Raw genomic sequence first — 19,901 nt, 5'->3', positions numbered from 1 at the left:
ATCGAGCCTGTGACATAGCACTGTGATATTCAATGGGCCTCACACATTCCAAGTGTCCAGTGTCCACAAGTGTCTGCAGAAATTCAAAATCTCACAGAAATTCAAAATCTCCCTTATCCTGTAGTCACTTTTTTCACACCTGTGCCATCGAGCCTGTGACATAGCGCTGTGATATTCAGTGGGCCTCACACAATCCAAGTGTCCAGTGTCCACAAGTGTCTGCAGAAATTCAAAATCTCCCTTATCCTGTAGTCACTTTTTTCACACCTGTGCCATAGAGCCTGTGACATAGCACTGTGATATTCAGTGGGCCTCACACAATCCAAGTGTCCAGTGTCCACAAGTGTCTGCAGAAATTCAAAATCTCACAGAAATTCAAAATCTCCCTTATCCTGTAGTGACTTTTTTCACACCTGTGCCATCGACCCAGTGACATAGCACTGTGATATTCAATGGGCCTCACACAATTCAAGTGTCCAGTGTCCACAAGTGTCTGCAGAAATTCAAAATCTCACAGAAATTCAAAATCTCCCTTATCCTGTAGTCCGTTTTTCACACCTGTGCCATCAAGCCTGTGACATAGCGCTGTGATATTCAGTGGGCCTCACACAATCCAAGTGTCCAGTGTCCACAAGTGTCTGCAGAAATTCAAAATCTCCCTTATCCTGTAGTCAATTTTTTCACACCAGTGCCATCGAGCCTGTGACATAGCACTGTGATATTCAGTGGGCCTCACACAATCCAAGTGTCCAGTGTCCACAAGTGTCTGCAGAAATTCAAAATCTCCCTTATCCTGTAGTCACTTTTTTCACACCTGCTGCATCGAGCCTGTGATATAGCGCTGTGGTATTCAGTGGGCCTCACACAATCCAAGTGTCCAGTGTCCACAAGTGTCTGCAGAAATTCAAAATCTCCCTTATCCTGTAGTCACTTTTTTCACACCTGCTGCATCGAGCCTGTGACATAGCGCTGTGATATTCAGTGGGCCTCACACAATCCAAGTGTCCAGTGTCCACAAGTGTCTGCAGAAAATCTAAATCTCCCTTATCCTGTAGTCACTTTTTTTTTTACACCTGTGCCATCGAGCCTGTGACATAGCGCTGTGATATTCAGTGGGCATAACACAATCCAAGTGTCCAGTGTCCACAAGTGTCTGCAGAAATTCAAAATCTCCCTTATCCTGTAGTCACTATTTTCACACCTGTGCCATCGAGCCTGTGACATAGCGCTGTGATATTCAGTGGGCCTCACACAATCCAACTGTCCAGTGTCCACAAGTGTCTGCAGAAATTCAAAATCTCCCTTATCCTGTAGTCACTTTATTCACACCTGTGCCATCGAGCCTGTGACATAGCACTGTGATATTCAGTGGGCCTCACACAATCCAAGTGTCCAGTGTCCACAAGTGTCTGCAGAAATTCAAAATCTCACAGAAATTCAAAATCTCCCTTATCCTGTAGTCACTTTTTTCACACCTGTGCCATCGAGCCAGTGACATAGCACTGTGATATTCAGTGGGCCTCACACAATCCAAGTGTCCAGTGCCCACAAGTGTCTGCAGAAATTCAAAATCTCACAGAAATTCAAAATCTCCCTTTTGCTGTAGTCACTTTTTTCACACCTGTGCCATCGAGCCTGTGACATAGCGCTGTGATATTCAGTGGGCCTCACACAATCCAAGTGTCCAGTGTCCACAAGTGTCTGCAGAAATTCAAAATCTCCCTTATCCTGTAGTCACTTTTTTCACACCTTTGCCATCGAGCCTGTGACATAGCACTGTGATATTCAGTGGGCCTCACACAATCCAAGTGTCCAGTGTCCACAAGTGTCTGCAGAAATTCAAAATCTCCCTTATCCTGTAGTCACTTTTTTCACACCTGCTGCATCGAGCCTGTGACATAGCGCTGTGATATTCAGTGGGCCTCACACAATCCAAGTGTCCAGTGTCCACAAGTGTCTGCAGACATTCAAAATCTCCCTTATCCTGTAGTCACTTTTTTCACACCTGCTGCATCGAGCCTGTGACATAGCGCTGTGATATTCAGTGGGCCTCACACAATCCAAGTGTCCAGTGTCCACAAGTGTCTGCAGAAAATCTAAATCTCCCTTATCCTGTAGTCACTTTTTTCACACCTGTGCCATCGAGCCTGTGACATAGCACTGTGATATTCAGTTGGCCTCACACAATCCAAGTGTCCAGTGTCCACAAGTGTCTGCAGAAATTCAAAATCTCCCTTATCCTGTAGTCACTTTTTTCACACCTGCTGCATCGAGCCTGTGACATAGCGCTGTGATATTCAGTGGGTCTCACACAATCCAAGTGTCCAGTGTCCACAAGTGTCTGCAGAAAATCTAAATCTCCCTTATCCTGTAGTCACTTTTTTCACACCTGTGCCATCGAGCCTGTGACATAGCGCTGTGATATTCAGTGGGCCTCACACAATCCAAGTGTCCAGTGTCCACAAGTGTCTGCAGAAATTCAAAATCTCCCTTATCCTGTAATCACTTTTTTCACACCTGCTGCATCGAGCCTGTGACATAGCGCTGTGATATTCAGTGGGCCTCACACAATCCAAGTGTCCAGTGTCCACAAGTGTCTGCAGAAATTCAAAATCTCCCTTATCCTGTAGTCACTTTTTTCACACCTGTGCCATCGAGCCTGTGACATAGCACTGTGATATTCAATGGGCCTCACACATTACAAGTGTCCAGTGTCCACAAGTGTCTGCAGAAATTCAAAATCTCACAGAAATTCAAAATCTCCCTTATCCTGTAGTCACTTTTTTCACACCTGTGCCATCGAGCCTGTGACATAGCGCTGTGATATTCAGTGGGCCTCACACAATCCAAGTGTCCAGTGTCCACAAGTGTCTGCAGAAATTCAAAATCTCCCTTATCCTGTAGTCACTTTTTTCACACCTGTGCCATCGAGCCTGTGACATAGCACTGTGATATTCAGTGGGCCTCACACAATCCAAGTGTCCAGTGTCCACAAGTGTCTTCAGAAATTCAAAATCTCACAGAAATTCAAAATCTCCCTTATCCTGTAGTCACTTTTTTCACACCTGTGCCATCGAGCCTGTGACATAGCGCTGTGATATTCAGTGGGCCTCACACAATCCAAGTGTCCAGTGTCCACAAGTGTCTGCAGAAAATCTAAATCTCCCTTATCCTGTAGTCTCTTTTTTCACACCTGTGCCATCGAGTCTGTGACATAGCGCTGTGATATTCAGTGGGCCTCACACAATCCAAGTGTCCAGTGTCCACAAGTGTCTGCAGAAATTCAAAATCTCCCAGAAATTCAAAATCTCCCTTATCCTGTAGTCACTTTTTTCACACCTGTGCCATCGAGCCTGTGACATAGCACTGTGATAATCAGTGGGCCTCACACAATCCAAGTGTCCAGTGTCCACAAGTGTCTGCAGAAATTCAAAATCTCCCTTATCCTGTAGTCACTTTTTTCACACCTGCTGCATCGAGCCTGTGACATAGCGCTGTGATATTCAGTGGGCCTCTCACAATCCAAGTGTCCAGTGTCCACAAGTGTCTGCAGAAATTCAAAATCTCCCTTATCCTGTAGTCACTTTTTTCACACCTGCTGCATCGAGCCTGTGACATAGCGCTGTGATATTCAGTGGGCCTCACACAATCCAAGTGTCCAGTGTCCACAAGTGTCTGCAGAAAATCTAAATCTCCCTTATCCTGTAGTCACTTTTTTCACACCTGTGCCATCGAGCCTGTGACATAGCGCTGTGATATTCAGTGGGCCTCACACAATCCAAGTGTCCAGTGTCCACAAGTGTCTGCAGAAAATCTAAATCTCCCTTATCCTGTAGTCACTTTTTTCACACCTGTGCCATCGAGCCTGTGACATAGCGCTGTGATATTCAGTGGGCCTCACACAATCCAACTGTCCAGTGTTCACAAGTGTCTGCAGAAATTCAAAATCTCCCTTATCCTGTAGTCACTTTTTTCAAACCTGTGCCATCGAGCCTGTGACATAGCACTGTGATATTCAGTGGGCCTCACACAATCCAAGTGTCCAGTGTCCACAAGTGTCAGCAGAAATTCAAAATCTCACAGAAATTCAAAATCTCCCTTATCCTGTAGTCACTTTTTTCACACCTGTTCCATCGAGCCAGTGACATAGCACTGTGATATTCAGTGGGCCTCACACAATCCAAGTGTCCAGTGTCCACAAGTATCTGCAGAAATTCAAAATCTCACAGAAATTTAAAATCTCCCTTATCCTGTAGTCACTTTTTTCACACCTGTGCCATCAAGCCTGTGACATAGCGCTGTGATATTCAGTGGGCCTCACACAATCCAAGTGTCCAGTGTCCACAAGTGTCTGCAGAAATTCAAAATCTCCCTTATCCTGTAGTCACTTTTTTCACACCTGTGCCATCGAGCCTGTGACATAGCACTGTGATATTCAGTGGGCCTCACACAATCCAAGTGTCCAGTGTCCACAAATGTCTGCAGAAATTCAAAATCTCCCTTATCATGTAGTCACTTTTTTCACACCTGCTGCATCGAGCCTGTGACATAGCGCTGTGGTATTCAGTGGGCCTCACACAATCCAAGTGTCCAGTGTCCACAATTGTCTGCAGAAAATCTAAATCTCCCTTATCCTGTAGTCACTTTTTTCACACCTGTGCCATCGAGCCTGTGACATAGCACTGTGATATTCAGTTGGCCTCACACAATCCAAGTGTCCAGTGTCCACAAGTGTCTGCAGAAATTCAAAATCTCCCTTATCCTGTAGTCACTTTTTTCACACCTGCTGCATCGAGCCTGTGACATAGCGCTGTGATATTCAGTGGGTCTCACACAATCGAAGTGTCCAGTGTCCACAAGTGTCTGCAGAAAATCTAAATCTCCCTTATCCTGTAGTCACTTTTTTCACACCTGTGCCATCGAGCCTGTGACATAGCGCTGTGATATTCAGTGGGCCTCACACAATCCAAGTGTCCATTGTCCACAAGTGTCTGCAGAAATTCAAAATCTCCCTTATCCTGTAGTCACTTTTTTCACACCTGCTGCATCGAGCCTGTGACATAGCGCTGTGATATTCAGTGGGCCTCACACAATCCAAGTGTCCAGTGTCCACAAGTGTCTGCAGAAATTCAAAATCTCCCTTATCCTGTAGTCACTTTTTTCACACCTGTGCCATCGAGCCTGTGACATAGCACTGTGATATTCAATGGGCCTCACACATTCCAAGTGTCCAGTGTCCACAAGTGTCTGCAGAAATTCAAAATCTCACAGAAATTCAAAATCTCCCTTATCCTGTAGTCACTTTTTTCACACCTGTGCCATCGAGCCTGTGACATAGCGCTGTGATATTCAGTGGGCCTCACACAATCCAACTGTCCAGTGTCCACAAGTGTCTGCAGAAATTCAAAATCTCCCTTATCCTGTAGTCACTTTATTCACACCTGTGCCATCGAGCCTGTGACATAGCACTGTGATATTCAGTGGGCCTCACACAATCCAAGTGTCCAGTGTCCACAAGTGTCTGCAGAAATTCAAAATCTCACAGAAATTCAAAATCTCCCTTATCCTGTAGTCACTTTTTTCACACCTGTGCCATCGAGCCAGTGACATAGCACTGTGATATTCAGTGGGCCTCACACAATCCAAGTGTCCAGTGCCCACAAGTGTCTGCAGAAATTCAAAATCTCACAGAAATTCAAAATCTCCCTTTTGCTGTAGTCACTTTTTTCACACCTGTGCCATCGAGCCTGTGACATAGCGCTGTGATATTCAGTGGGCCTCACACAATCCAAGTGTCCAGTGTCCACAAGTGTCTGCAGAAATTCAAAATCTCCCTTATCCTGTAGTCACTTTTTTCACACCTTTGCCATCGAGCCTGTGACATAGCACTGTGATATTCAGTGGGCCTCACACAATCCAAGTGTCCAGTGTCCACAAGTGTCTGCAGAAATTCAAAATCTCCCTTATCCTGTAGTCACTTTTTTCACACCTGCTGCATCGAGCCTGTGACATAGCGCTGTGATATTCAGTGGGCCTCACACAATCCAAGTGTCCAGTGTCCACAAGTGTCTGCAGACATTCAAAATCTCCCTTATCCTGTAGTCACTTTTTTCACACCTGCTGCATCGAGCCTGTGACATAGCGCTGTGATATTCAGTGGGCCTCACACAATCCAAGTGTCCAGTGTCCACAAGTGTCTGCAGAAAATCTAAATCTCCCTTATCCTGTAGTCACTTTTTTCACACCTGTGCCATCGAGTCTGTGACATAGCGCTGTGATATTCAGTGGGCCTCACACAATCCAAGTGTCCAGTGTCCACAAGTGTCTGCAGAAATTCAAAATCTCCCTTATCATGTAGTCACTTTTTTCACACCTGCTGCATCGAGCCTGTGACATAGCGCTGTGGTATTCAGTGGGCCTCACACAATCCAAGTGTCCAGTGTCCACAAGTGTCTGCAGAAAATCTAAATCTCCCTTATCCTGTAGTCACTTTTTTCACACCTGTGCCATCGAGCCTGTGACATAGCACTGTGATATTCAGTTGGCCTCACACAATCCAAGTGTCCAGTGTCCACAAGTGTCTGCAGAAATTCAAAATCTCCCTTATCCTGTAGTCACTTTTTTCACACCTGCTGCATCGAGCCTGTGACATAGCGCTGTGATATTCAGTGGGTCTCACACAATCCAAGTGTCCAGTGTCCACAAGTGTCTGCAGAAAATCTAAATCTCCCTTATCCTGTAGTCACTTTTTTCACACCTGTGCCATCGAGCCTGTGACATAGCGCTGTGATATTCAGTGGGCCTCACACAATCCAAGTGTCCAGTGTCCACAAGTGTCTGCAGAAATTCAAAATCTCCCTTATCCTGTAATCACTTTTTTCACACCTGCTGCATCGAGCCTGTGACATAGCGCTGTGATATTCAGTGGCCCTCACACAATCCAAGTGTCCAGTGTCCACAAGTGTCTGCAGAAATTCAAAATCTCCCTTATCCTGTAGTCACTTTTTTCACACCTGTGCCATCGAGCCTGTGACATAGCACTGTGATATTCAATGGGCCTCACACATTCCAAGTGTCCAGTGTCCACAAGTGTCTGCAGAAATTCAAAATCTCACAGAAATTCAAAATCTCCCTTATCCTGTAGTCACTTTTTTCACACCTGCTGCATCGAGCCTGTGACATAGCGCTGTGATATTCAGTGGGCCTCACACAATCCAAGTGTCCAGTGTCCACAAGTGTCTGCAGAAAATCTAAATCTCCCTTATCCTGTAGTCACTTTTTTCACACCTGTGCCATCGAGCCTGTGACATAGCACTGTGATATTCAGTGGGCCTCACACAATCCAAGTGTCCAGTGTCCACAAGTGTCTTCAGAAATTCAAAATCTCACAGAAATTCAAAATCTCCCTTATCCTGTAGTCACTTTTTTCACACCTGTGCCATCGAGCCTGTGACATAGCGCTGTGATATTCAGTGGGCCTCACACAATCCAAGTGTCCAGTGTCCACAAGTGTCTGCAGAAAATCTAAATCTCCCTTATCCTGTAGTCTCTTTTTTCACACCTGTGCCATCGAGTCTGTGACATAGCGCTGTGATATTCAGTGGGCCTCACACAATCCAAGTGTCCAGTGTCCACAAGTGTCTGCAGAAATTCAAAATCTCCCAGAAATTCAAAATCTCCCTTATCCTGTAGTCACTTTTTTCACACCTGTGCCATCGAGCCTGTGACATAGCACTGTGATAATCAGTGGGCCTCACACAATCCAAGTGTCCAGTGTCCACAAGTGTCTGCAGAAATTCAAAATCTCCCTTATCCTGTAGTCACTTTTTTCACACCTGCTGCATCGAGCCTGTGACATAGCGCTGTGATATTCAGTGGGCCTCTCACAATCCAAGTGTCCAGTGTCCACAAGTGTCTGCAGAAATTCAAAATCTCCCTTATCCTGTAGTCACTTTTTTCACACCTGCTGCATCGAGCCTGTGACATAGCGCTGTGATATTCAGTGGGCCTCACACAATCCAAGTGTCCAGTGTCCACAAGTGTCTGCAGAAAATCTAAATCTCCCTTATCCTGTAGTCACTTTTTTCACACCTGTGCCATCGAGTCTGTGACATAGCGCTGTGATATTCAGTGGGCCTCACACAATCCAAGTGTCCAGTGTCCACAAGTGTCTGCAGAAATTCAAAATCTCCCTTATCATGTAGTCACTTTTTTCACACCTGCTGCATCGAGCCTGTGACATAGCGCTGTGGTATTCAGTGGGCCTCACACAATCCAAGTGTCCAGTGTCCACAAGTGTCTGCAGAAAATCTAAATCTCCCTTATCCTGTAGTCACTTTTTTCACACCTGTGCCATCGAGCCTGTGACATAGCACTGTGATATTCAGTTGGCCTCACACAATCCAAGTGTCCAGTGTCCACAAGTGTCTGCAGAAATTCAAAATCTCCCTTATCCTGTAGTCACTTTTTTCACACCTGCTGCATCGAGCCTGTGACATAGCGCTGTGATATTCAGTGGGTCTCACACAATCCAAGTGTCCAGTGTCCACAAGTGTCTGCAGAAAATCTAAATCTCCCTTATCCTGTAGTCACTTTTTTCACACCTGTGCCATCGAGCCTGTGACATAGCGCTGTGATATTCAGTGGGCCTCACACAATCCAAGTGTCCAGTGTCCACAAGTGTCTGCAGAAATTCAAAATCTCCCTTATCCTGTAATCACTTTTTTCACACCTGCTGCATCGAGCCTGTGACATAGCGCTGTGATATTCAGTGGCCCTCACACAATCCAAGTGTCCAGTGTCCACAAGTGTCTGCAGAAATTCAAAATCTCCCTTATCCTGTAGTCACTTTTTTCACACCTGTGCCATCGAGCCTGTGACATAGCACTGTGATATTCAATGGGCCTCACACAATCCAAGTGTCCAGTGTCCACAAGTGTCTTCAGAAATTCAAAATCTCACAGAAATTCAAAATCTCCCTTATCCTGTAGTCACTTTTTTCACACCTGTGCCATCGAGCCTGTGACATAGCGCTGTGATATTCAGTGGGCCTCACACAATCCAAGTGTCCAGTGTCCACAAGTGTCTGCAGAAAATCTAAATCTCCCTTATCCTGTAGTCTCTTTTTTCACACCTGTGCCATCGAGTCTGTGACATAGCGCTGTGATATTCAGTGGGCCTCACACAATCCAAGTGTCCAGTGTCCACAAGTGTCTGCAGAAATTCAAAATCTCCCAGAAATTCAAAATCTCCCTTATCCTGTAGTCACTTTTTTCACACCTGTGCCATCGAGCCTGTGACATAGCACTGTGATAATCAGTGGGCCTCACACAATCCAAGTGTCCAGTGTCCACAAGTGTCTGCAGAAATTCAAAATCTCCCTTATCCTGTAGTCACTTTTTTCACACCTGCTGCATCGAGCCTGTGACATAGCGCTGTGATATTCAGTGGGCCTCTCACAATCCAAGTGTCCAGTGTCCACAAGTGTCTGCAGAAATTCAAAATCTCCCTTATCCTGTAGTCACTTTTTTCACACCTGCTGCATCGAGCCTGTGACATAGCGCTGTGATATTCAGTGGGCCTCACACAATCCAAGTGTCCAGTGTCCACAAGTGTCTGCAGAAAATCTAAATCTCCCTTATCCTGTAGTCACTTTTTTCACACCTGTGCCATCGAGCCTGTGACATAGCGCTGTGATATTCAGTGGGCCTCACACAATCCAAGTGTCCAGTGTCCACAAGTGTCTGCAGAAAATCTAAATCTCCCTTATCCTGTAGTCACTTTTTTCACACCTGTGCCATCGAGCCTGTGACATAGCGCTGTGATATTCAGTGGGCCTCACACAATCCAACTGTCCAGTGTTCACAAGTGTCTGCAGAAATTCAAAATCTCCCTTATCCTGTAGTCACTTTTTTCAAACCTGTGCCATCGAGCCTGTGACATAGCACTGTGATATTCAGTGGGCCTCACACAATCCAAGTGTCCAGTGTCCACAAGTGTCAGCAGAAATTCAAAATCTCACAGAAATTCAAAATCTCCCTTATCCTGTAGTCACTTTTTTCACACCTGTTCCATCGAGCCAGTGACATAGCACTGTGATATTCAGTGGGCCTCACACAATCCAAGTGTCCAGTGTCCACAAGTATCTGCAGAAATTCAAAATCTCACAGAAATTCAAAATCTCCCTTATCCTGTAGTCACTTTTTTCACACCTGTGCCATCAAGCCTGTGACATAGCGCTGTGATATTCAGTGGGCCTCACACAATCCAAGTGTCCATTGTCCACAAGTGTCTGCAGAAATTCAAAATCTCCCTTATCCTGTAGTCACTTTTTTCACACCTGTGCCATCGAGCCTGTGACATAGCACTGTGATATTCAGTGGGCCTCACACAATCCAAGTGTCCAGTGTCCACAAATGTCTGCAGAAATTCAAAATCTCCCTTATCATGTAGTCACTTTTTTCACACCTGCTGCATCGAGCCTGTGACATAGCGCTGTGGTATTCAGTGGGCCTCACACAATCCAAGTGTCCAGTGTCCACAATTGTCTGCAGAAAATCTAAATCTCCCTTATCCTGTAGTCACTTTTTTCACACCTGTGCCATCGAGCCTGTGACATAGCACTGTGATATTCAGTTGGCCTCACACAATCCAAGTGTCCAGTGTCCACAAGTGTCTGCAGAAATTCAAAATCTCCCTTATCCTGTAGTCACTTTTTTCACACCTGCTGCATCGAGCCTGTGACATAGCGCTGTGATATTCAGTGGGTCTCACACAATCCAAGTGTCCAGTGTCCACAAGTGTCTGCAGAAAATCTAAATCTCCCTTATCCTGTAGTCACTTTTTTCACACCTGTGCCATCGAGCCTGTGACATAGCGCTGTGATATTCAGTGGGCCTCACACAATCCAAGTGTCCATTGTCCACAAGTGTCTGCAGAAATTCAAAATCTCCCTTATCCTGTAGTCACTTTTTTCACACCTGCTGCATCGAGCCTGTGACATAGCGCTGTGATATTCAGTGGGCCTCACACAATCCAAGTGTCCAGTGTCCACAAGTGTCTGCAGAAATTCAAAATCTCCCTTATCCTGTAGTCACTTTTTTCACACCTGTGCCATCGAGCCTGTGACATAGCACTGTGATATTCAATGGGCCTCACACATTCCAAGTGTCCAGTGTCCACAAGTGTCTGCAGAAATTCAAAATCTCACAGAAATTCAAAATCTCCCTTATCCTGTAGTCACTTTTTTCACACCTGTGCCATCGAGCCTGTGACATAGCGCTGTGATATTCAGTGGGCCTCACACAATCCAAGTGTCCAGTGTCCACAAGTGTCTGCAGAAATTCAAAATCTCCCTTATCCTGTAGTCACTTTTTTCACACCTGTGCCATAGAGCCTGTGACATAGCACTGTGATATTCAGTGGGCCTCACACAATCCAAGTGTCCAGTGTCCACAAGTGTCTGCAGAAATTCAAAATCTCACAGAAATTCAAAATCTCCCTTATCCTGTAGTGACTTTTTTCACACCTGTGCCATCGACCCAGTGACATAGCACTGTGATATTCAATGGGCCTCACACAATTCAAGTGTCCAGTGTCCACAAGTGTCTGCAGAAATTCAAAATCTCACAGAAATTCAAAATCTCCCTTATCCTGTAGTCCGTTTTTCACACCTGTGCCATCAAGCCTGTGACATAGCGCTGTGATATTCAGTGGGCCTCACACAATCCAAGTGTCCAGTGTCCACAAGTGTCTGCAGAAATTCAAAATCTCCCTTATCCTGTAGTCAATTTTTTCACACCAGTGCCATCGAGCCTGTGACATAGCACTGTGATATTCAGTGGGCCTCACACAATCCAAGTGTCCAGTGTCCACAAGTGTCTGCAGAAATTCAAAATCTCCCTTATCCTGTAGTCACTTTTTTCACACCTGCTGCATCGAGCCTGTGATATAGCGCTGTGGTATTCAGTGGGCCTCACACAATCCAAGTGTCCAGTGTCCACAAGTGTCTGCAGAAATTCAAAATCTCCCTTATCCTGTAGTCACTTTTTTCACACCTGCTGCATCGAGCCTGTGACATAGCGCTGTGATATTCAGTGGGCCTCACACAATCCAAGTGTCCAGTGTCCACAAGTGTCTGCAGAAAATCTAAATCTCCCTTATCCTGTAGTCACTTTTTTTTTTACACCTGTGCCATCGAGCCTGTGACATAGCGCTGTGATATCCAGTGGGCCTCACACAATCCAAGTGTCCAGTGTCCACAAGTGTCTGCAGAAATTCAAAATCTCCCTTATCCTGTAGTCACTATTTTCACACCTGTGCCATCGAGCCTGTGACATAGCGCTGTGATATTCAGTGGGCCTCACACAATCCAACTGTCCAGTGTCCACAAGTGTCTGCAGAAATTCAAAATCTCCCTTATCCTGTAGTCACTTTATTCACACCTGTGCCATCGAGCCTGTGACATAGCACTGTGATATTCAGTGGGCCTCACACAATCCAAGTGTCCAGTGTCCACAAGTGTCTGCAGAAATTCAAAATCTCACAGAAATTCAAAATCTCCCTTATCCTGTAGTCACTTTTTTCACACCTGTGCCATCGAGCCAGTGACATAGCACTGTGATATTCAGTGGGCCTCACACAATCCAAGTGTCCAGTGCCCACAAGTGTCTGCAGAAATTCAAAATCTCACAGAAATTCAAAATCTCCCTTTTGCTGTAGTCACTTTTTTCACACCTGTGCCATCGAGCCTGTGACATAGCGCTGTGATATTCAGTGGGCCTCACACAATCCAAGTGTCCAGTGTCCACAAGTGTCTGCAGAAATTCAAAATCTCCCTTATCCTGTAGTCACTTTTTTCACACCTTTGCCATCGAGCCTGTGACATAGCACTGTGATATTCAGTGGGCCTCACACAATCCAAGTGTCCAGTGTCCACAAGTGTCTGCAGAAATTCAAAATCTCCCTTATCCTGTAGTCACTTTTTTCACACCTGCTGCATCGAGCCTGTGACATAGCGCTGTGATATTCAGTGGGCCTCACACAATCCAAGTGTCCAGTGTCCACAAGTGTCTGCAGACATTCAAAATCTCCCTTATCCTGTAGTCACTTTTTTCACACCTGCTGCATCGAGCCTGTGACATAGCGCTGTGATATTCAGTGGGCCTCACACAATCCAAGTGTCCAGTGTCCACAAGTGTCTGCAGAAAATCTAAATCTCCCTTATCCTGTAGTCACTTTTTTCACACCTGTGCCATCGAGCCTGTGACATAGCACTGTGATATTCAGTGGGCCTCACACAATCCAAGTGTCCAGTGTCCACAAGTGTCTTCAGAAATTCAAAATCTCACAGAAATTCAAAATCTCCCTTATCCTGTAGTCACTTTTTTCACACCTGTGCCATCGAGCCTGTGACATAGCGCTGTGATATTCAGTGGGCCTCACACAATCCAAGTGTCCAGTGTCCACAAGTGTCTGCAGAAAATCTAAATCTCCCTTATCCTGTAGTCTCTTTTTTCACACCTGTGCCATCGAGTCTGTGACATAGCGCTGTGATATTCAGTGGGCCTCACACAATCCAAGTGTCCAGTGTCCACAAGTGTCTGCAGAAATTCAAAATCTCCCAGAAATTCAAAATCTCCCTTATCCTGTAGTCACTTTTTTCACACCTGTGCCATCGAGCCTGTGACATAGCACTGTGATAATCAGTGGGCCTCACACAATCCAAGTGTCCAGTGTCCACAAGTGTCTGCAGAAATTCAAAATCTCCCTTATCCTGTAGTCACTTTTTTCACACCTGCTGCATCGAGCCTGTGACATAGCGCTGTGATATTCAGTGGGCCTCTCACAATCCAAGTGTCCAGTGTCCACAAGTGTCTGCAGAAATTCAAAATCTCCCTTATCCTGTAGTCACTTTTTTCACACCTGCTGCATCGAGCCTGTGACATAGCGCTGTGATATTCAGTGGGCCTCACACAATCCAAGTGTCCAGTGTCCACAAGTGTCTGCAGAAAATCTAAATCTCCCTTATCCTGTAGTCACTTTTTTCACACCTGTGCCATCGAGCCTGTGACATAGCGCTGTGATATTCAGTGGGCCTCACACAATCCAAGTGTCCAGTGTCCACAAGTGTCTGCAGAAAATCTAAATCTCCCTTATCCTGTAGTCACTTTTTTCACACCTGTGCCATCGAGCCTGTGACATAGCGCTGTGATATTCAGTGGGCCTCACACAATCCAACTGTCCAGTGTTCACAAGTGTCTGCAGAAATTCAAAATCTCCCTTATCCTGTAGTCACTTTTTTCAAACCTGTGCCATCGAGCCTGTGACATAGCACTGTGATATTCAGTGGGCCTCACACAATCCAAGTGTCCAGTGTCCACAAGTGTCAGCAGAAATTCAAAATCTCACAGAAATTCAAAATCTCCCTTATCCTGTAGTCACTTTTTTCACACCTGTTCCATCGAGCCAGTGACATAGCACTGTGATATTCAGTGGGCCTCACACAATCCAAGTGTCCAGTGTCCACAAGTATCTGCAGAAATTCAAAATCTCACAGAAATTCAAAATCTCCCTTATCCTGTAGTCACTTTTTTCACACCTGTGCCATCAAGCCTGTGACATAGCGCTGTGATATTCAGTGGGCCTCACACAATCCAAGTGTCCAGTGTCCACAAGTGTCTGCAGAAATTCAAAATCTCCCTTATCCTGTAGTCACTTTTTTCACACCTGTGCCATCGAGCCTGTGACATAGCACTGTGATATTCAGTGGGCCTCACACAATCCAAGTGTCCAGTGTCCACAAATGTCTGCAGAAATTCAAAATCTCCCTTATCATGTAGTCACTTTTTTCACACCTGCTGCATCGAGCCTGTGACATAGCGCTGTGGTATTCAGTGGGCCTCACACAATCCAAGTGTCCAGTGTCCACAATTGTCTGCAGAAAATCTAAATCTCCCTTATCCTGTAGTCACTTTTTTCACACCTGTGCCATCGAGCCTGTGACATAGCACTGTGATATTCAGTTGGCCTCACACAATCCAAGTGTCCAGTGTCCACAAGTGTCTGCAGAAATTCAAAATCTCCCTTATCCTGTAGTCACTTTTTTCACACCTGCTGCATCGAGCCTGTGACATAGCGCTGTGATATTCAGTGGGTCTCACACAATCCAAGTGTCCAGTGTCCACAAGTGTCTGCAGAAAATCTAAATCTCCCTTATCCTGTAGTCACTTTTTTCACACCTGTGCCATCGAGCCTGTGACATAGCGCTGTGATATTCAGTGGGCCTCACACAATCCAAGTGTCCATTGTCCACAAGTGTCTGCAGAAATTCAAAATCTCCCTTATCCTGTAGTCACTTTTTTCACACCTGCTGCATCGAGCCTGTGACATAGCGCTGTGATATTCAGTGGGCCTCACACAATCCAAGTGTCCAGTGTCCACAAGTGTCTGCAGAAATTCAAAATCTCCCTTATCCTGTAGTCACTTTTTTCACACCTGTGCCATCGAGCCTGTGACATAGCACTGTGATATTCAGTGGGCCTCACACAATCCAAGTGTCCAGTGTCCACAAGTGTCTGCAGAAATTCAAAATCTCACAGAAATTCAAAATCTCCCTTATCCTGTAGTGACTTTTTTCACACCTGTGCCATCGACCCAGTGACATAGCACTGTGATATTCAATGGGCCTCACACAATTCAAGTGTCCAGTGTCCACAAGTGTCTGCAGAAATTCAAAATCTCACAGAAATTCAAAATCTCCCTTATCCTGTAGTCCGTTTTTCACACCTGTGCCATCAAGCCTGTGACATAGCGCTGTGATATTCAGTGGGCCTCACACAATCCAAGTGTCCAGTGTCCACAAGTGTCTGCAGAAATTCAAAATCTCCCTTATCCTGTAGTCAATTTTTTCACACCAGTGCCATCGAGCCTGTGACATAGCACTGTGATATTCAGTGGGCCTCACACAATCCAAGTGTCCAGTGTCCACAAGTGTCTGCAGAAATTCAAAATCTCCCTTATCCTGTAGTCACTTTTTTCACACCTGCTGCATCGAGCCTGTGATATAGCGCTGTGGTATTCAGTGGGCCTCACACAATCCAAGTGTCCAGTGTCCACAAGTGTCTGCAGAAATTCAAAATCTCCCTTATCCTGTAGTCACTTTTTTCACACCTGCTGCATCGAGCCTGTGACATAGCGCTGTGATATTCAGTGGGCCTCACACAATCCAAGTGTCCAGTGTCCACAAGTGTCTGCAGAAAATCTAAATCTCCCTTATCCTGTAGTCACTTTTTTTTTTACACCTGTGCCATCGAGCCTGTGACATAGCGCTGTGATATCCAGTGGGCCTCACACAATCCAAGTGTCCAGTGTCCACAAGTGTCTGCAGAAATTCAAAATCTCCCTTATCCTGTAGTCACTATTTTCACACCTGTGCCATCGAGCCTGTGACATAGCGCTGTGATATTCAGTGGGCCTCACACAATCCAACTGTCCAGTGTCCACAAGTGTCTGCAGAAATTCAAAATCTCCCTTATCCTGTAGTCACTTTATTCACACCTGTGCCATCGAGCCTGTGACATAGCACTGTGATATTCAGTGGGCCTCACACAATCCAAGTGTCCAGTGTCCACAAGTGTCTGCAGAAATTCAAAATCTCACAGAAATTCAAAATCTCCCTTATCCTGTAGTCACTTTTTTCACACCTGTGCCATCGAGCCAGTGACATAGCACTGTGATATTCAGTGGGCCTCACACAATCCAAGTGTCCAGTGCCCACAAGTGTCTGCAGAAATTCAAAATCTCACAGAAATTCAAAATCTCCCTTTTGCTGTAGTCACTTTTTTCACACCTGTGCCATCGAGCCTGTGACATAGCGCTGTGATATTCAGTGGGACTCACACAATCCAAGTGTCCAGTGTCCACAAGTGTCTGCAGAAATTCAAAATCTCCCTTATCCTGTAGTCACTTTTTTCACACCTTTGCCATCGAGCCTGTGACATAGCACTGTGATATTCAGTGGGCCTCACACAATCCAAGTGTCCAGTGTCCACAAGTGTCTGCAGAAATTCAAAATCTCCCTTATCCTGTAGTCACTTTTTTCACACCTGCTGCATCGAGCCTGTGACATAGCGCTGTGATATTCAGTGGGCCTCACACAATCCAAGTGTCCAGTGTCCACAAGTGTCTGCAGACATTCAAAATCTCCCTTATCCTGTAGTCACTTTTTTCACACCTGCTGCATCGAGCCTGTGACATAGCGCTGTGATATTCAGTGGGCCTCACACAATCCAAGTGTCCAGTGTCCACAAGTGTCTGCAGAAAATCTAAATCTCCCTTATCCTGTAGTCACTTTTTTCACACCTGTGCCATCGAGCCTGTGACATAGCGCTGTGATATTCAGTGGGCCTCACACAATCCAAGTGTCCAGTGTCCACAAGTGTCTGCAGAAAATCTAAATCTCCCTTATCCTGTAGTCACTTTTTTCACACCTGTGCCATCGAGCCTGTGACATAGCGCTGTGATATTCAGTGGGCCTCACACAATCCAAGTGTCCAGTGTCCACAAGTGTCTGCAGAAAATCTAAATCTCCCTTATCCTGTAGTCACTTTTTTCACACCTGTGCCATCGAGTCTGTGACATGGCGATGTGATATTCAGTGGGCCTCACTCAATCCAAGTGTCCAGTGTCCACAAGTGTCTGCAGAAATTCAAAATCTCCCAGAAATTCAAAATCTCCCTTATCCTGTAGTCACTTTTTTCACACCTGTGCCATCGAGCCTGTGACATAGCGCTGTGATATTCAGTGGGCCTCACACAATCCAAGTGTCCAGTGTCCACAAGTGTCTGCAGAAATTCAAAATCTCACAGAAATTCAAAATCTCCCTTATCCTGTAGTCACTTTTTTCACACCTGTGCCATCGAGCCTGTGACATAGCCCTCTGATATTCAGTGGGCCTCACACAATCCAAGTGTCCAGTGTCCACAAGTGTCTGCAGAAAATCTAAATCTCCCTTATCCTGTAGTCACTTTTTTCACACCTGTGCCATCGAGCCTGTGACATAGCGCTGTGATATTCAGTGGGCCTCACACAATCCAAGTGTCCAGTGTCCACAAGTGTCTGCAGAAAATCTAAATCTCCCTTATCCTGTAGTCTCTTTTTTCACACCTGTGCCATCGAGTCTGTGACATAGCGCTGTGATATTCAGTGGGCCTCACACAATCCAAGTGTCCAGTGTCCACAAGTGTCTGCAGAAATTCAAAATCTCCCAGAAATTCAAAATCTCCCTTATCCTGTAGTCACTTTTTTCACACCTGTGCCATCGAGCCTGTGACATAGCACTGTGATAATCAGTGGGCCTCACACAATCCAAGTGTCCAGGGTCCACAAGTGTCTGCAGAAATTCAAAATCTCCCTTATCCTGTAGTCACTTTTTTCACACCTGCTGCATCGAGCCTGTGACATAGCGCTGTGATATTCAGTGGGCCTCTCACAATCCAAGTGTCCAGTGTCCACAAGTGTCTGCAGAAATTCAAAATCTCCCTTATCCTGTAGTCACTTTTTTCACACCTGCTGCATCGAGCCTGTGACATAGCGCTGTGATATTCAGTGGGCCTCACACAATCCAAGTGTCCAGTGTCCACAAGTGTCTGCAGAAAATCTAAATCTCCCTTATCCTGTAGTCACTTTTTTCACACCTGTGCCATCGAGCCTGTAACATAGCGCTGTGATATTCAGTGGGCCTCACACAATCCAAGTGTCCAGTGTCCACAAGTGTCTGCAGAAAATCTAAATCTCCCTTATCCTGTAGTCACTTTTTTCACACCTGTGCCATCGAGCCTGTGACATAGCGCTGTGATATTCAGTGGGCCTCACACAATCCAACTGTCCAGTGTTCACAAGTGTCTGCAGAAATTCAAAATCTCCCTTATCCTGTAGTCACTTTTTTCAAACCTGTGCCATCGAGCCTGTAACATAGCCCTGTGATATTCAGTGGGCCTCACACAATCCAAGTGTCCAGTGTCCACAAGTGTCAGCAGAAATTCAAAATCTCACAGAAATTCAAAATCTCCCTTATCCTGTAGTCACTTTTTTCACAACTGTTCCATCGAGCCAGTGACATAGCACTGTGATATTCAGTGGGCCTCACACAATCCAAGTGTCCAGTGTCCACAAGTGTCTGCAGAAATTCAAAATCTCACAGAAATTCAAAATCTCCCTTATCCTGTAGTCACTTTTTTCACACCTGTGCCATCAAGCCTGTGACATAGCGCTGTGATATTCAGTGGGCCTCACACAATCCAAGTGTCCAGTGTCCACAAGTGTCTGCAGAAATTCAAAATCTCCCTTATCCTGTAGTCACTTTTTTCACACCTGTGCCATCGAGCCTGTGACATAGCACTGTGATATTCAGTGGGCCTCACACAATCCAAGTGTCCAGTGTCCACAAGTGTCTGCAGAAATTCAAAATCTCCCTTATCATGTAGTCACTTTTTTCACACCTGCTGCATCGAGCCTGTGACATAGCGCTGTGGTATTCAGTGGGCCTCACACAATCCAAGTGTCCAGTGTCCACAAGTGTCTGCAGAAAATCTAAATCTCCCTTATCCTGTAGTCACTTTTTTCACACCTGTGCCATCGAGCCTGTGACATAGCACTGTGATATTCAGTTGGCCTCACACAATCCAAGTGTCCAGTGTCCACAAGTGTCTGCAGAAATTCAAAATCTCCCTTATCCTGTAGTCACTTTTTTCACACCTGCTGCAACGAGCCTGTGACATAGCGCTGTGATATTCAGTGGGTCTCACACAATCCAAGTGTCCAGTGTCCACAAGTGTCTGCAGAAAATCTAAATCTCCCTTATCCTGTAGTCACTTTTTTCACACCTGTGCCATCGAGCCTGT

This window comes from Dendrobates tinctorius, unplaced genomic scaffold (genome assembly GCF_039654945.1).
Source record: "Dendrobates tinctorius isolate UK_male_01 unplaced genomic scaffold, ASM3965494v1 ptg000332l, whole genome shotgun sequence".
Lineage (NCBI taxonomy): Eukaryota > Metazoa > Chordata > Amphibia > Anura > Dendrobatidae > Dendrobates > Dendrobates tinctorius.
Note: the sequence above shows the minus strand (reverse complement) of the source record.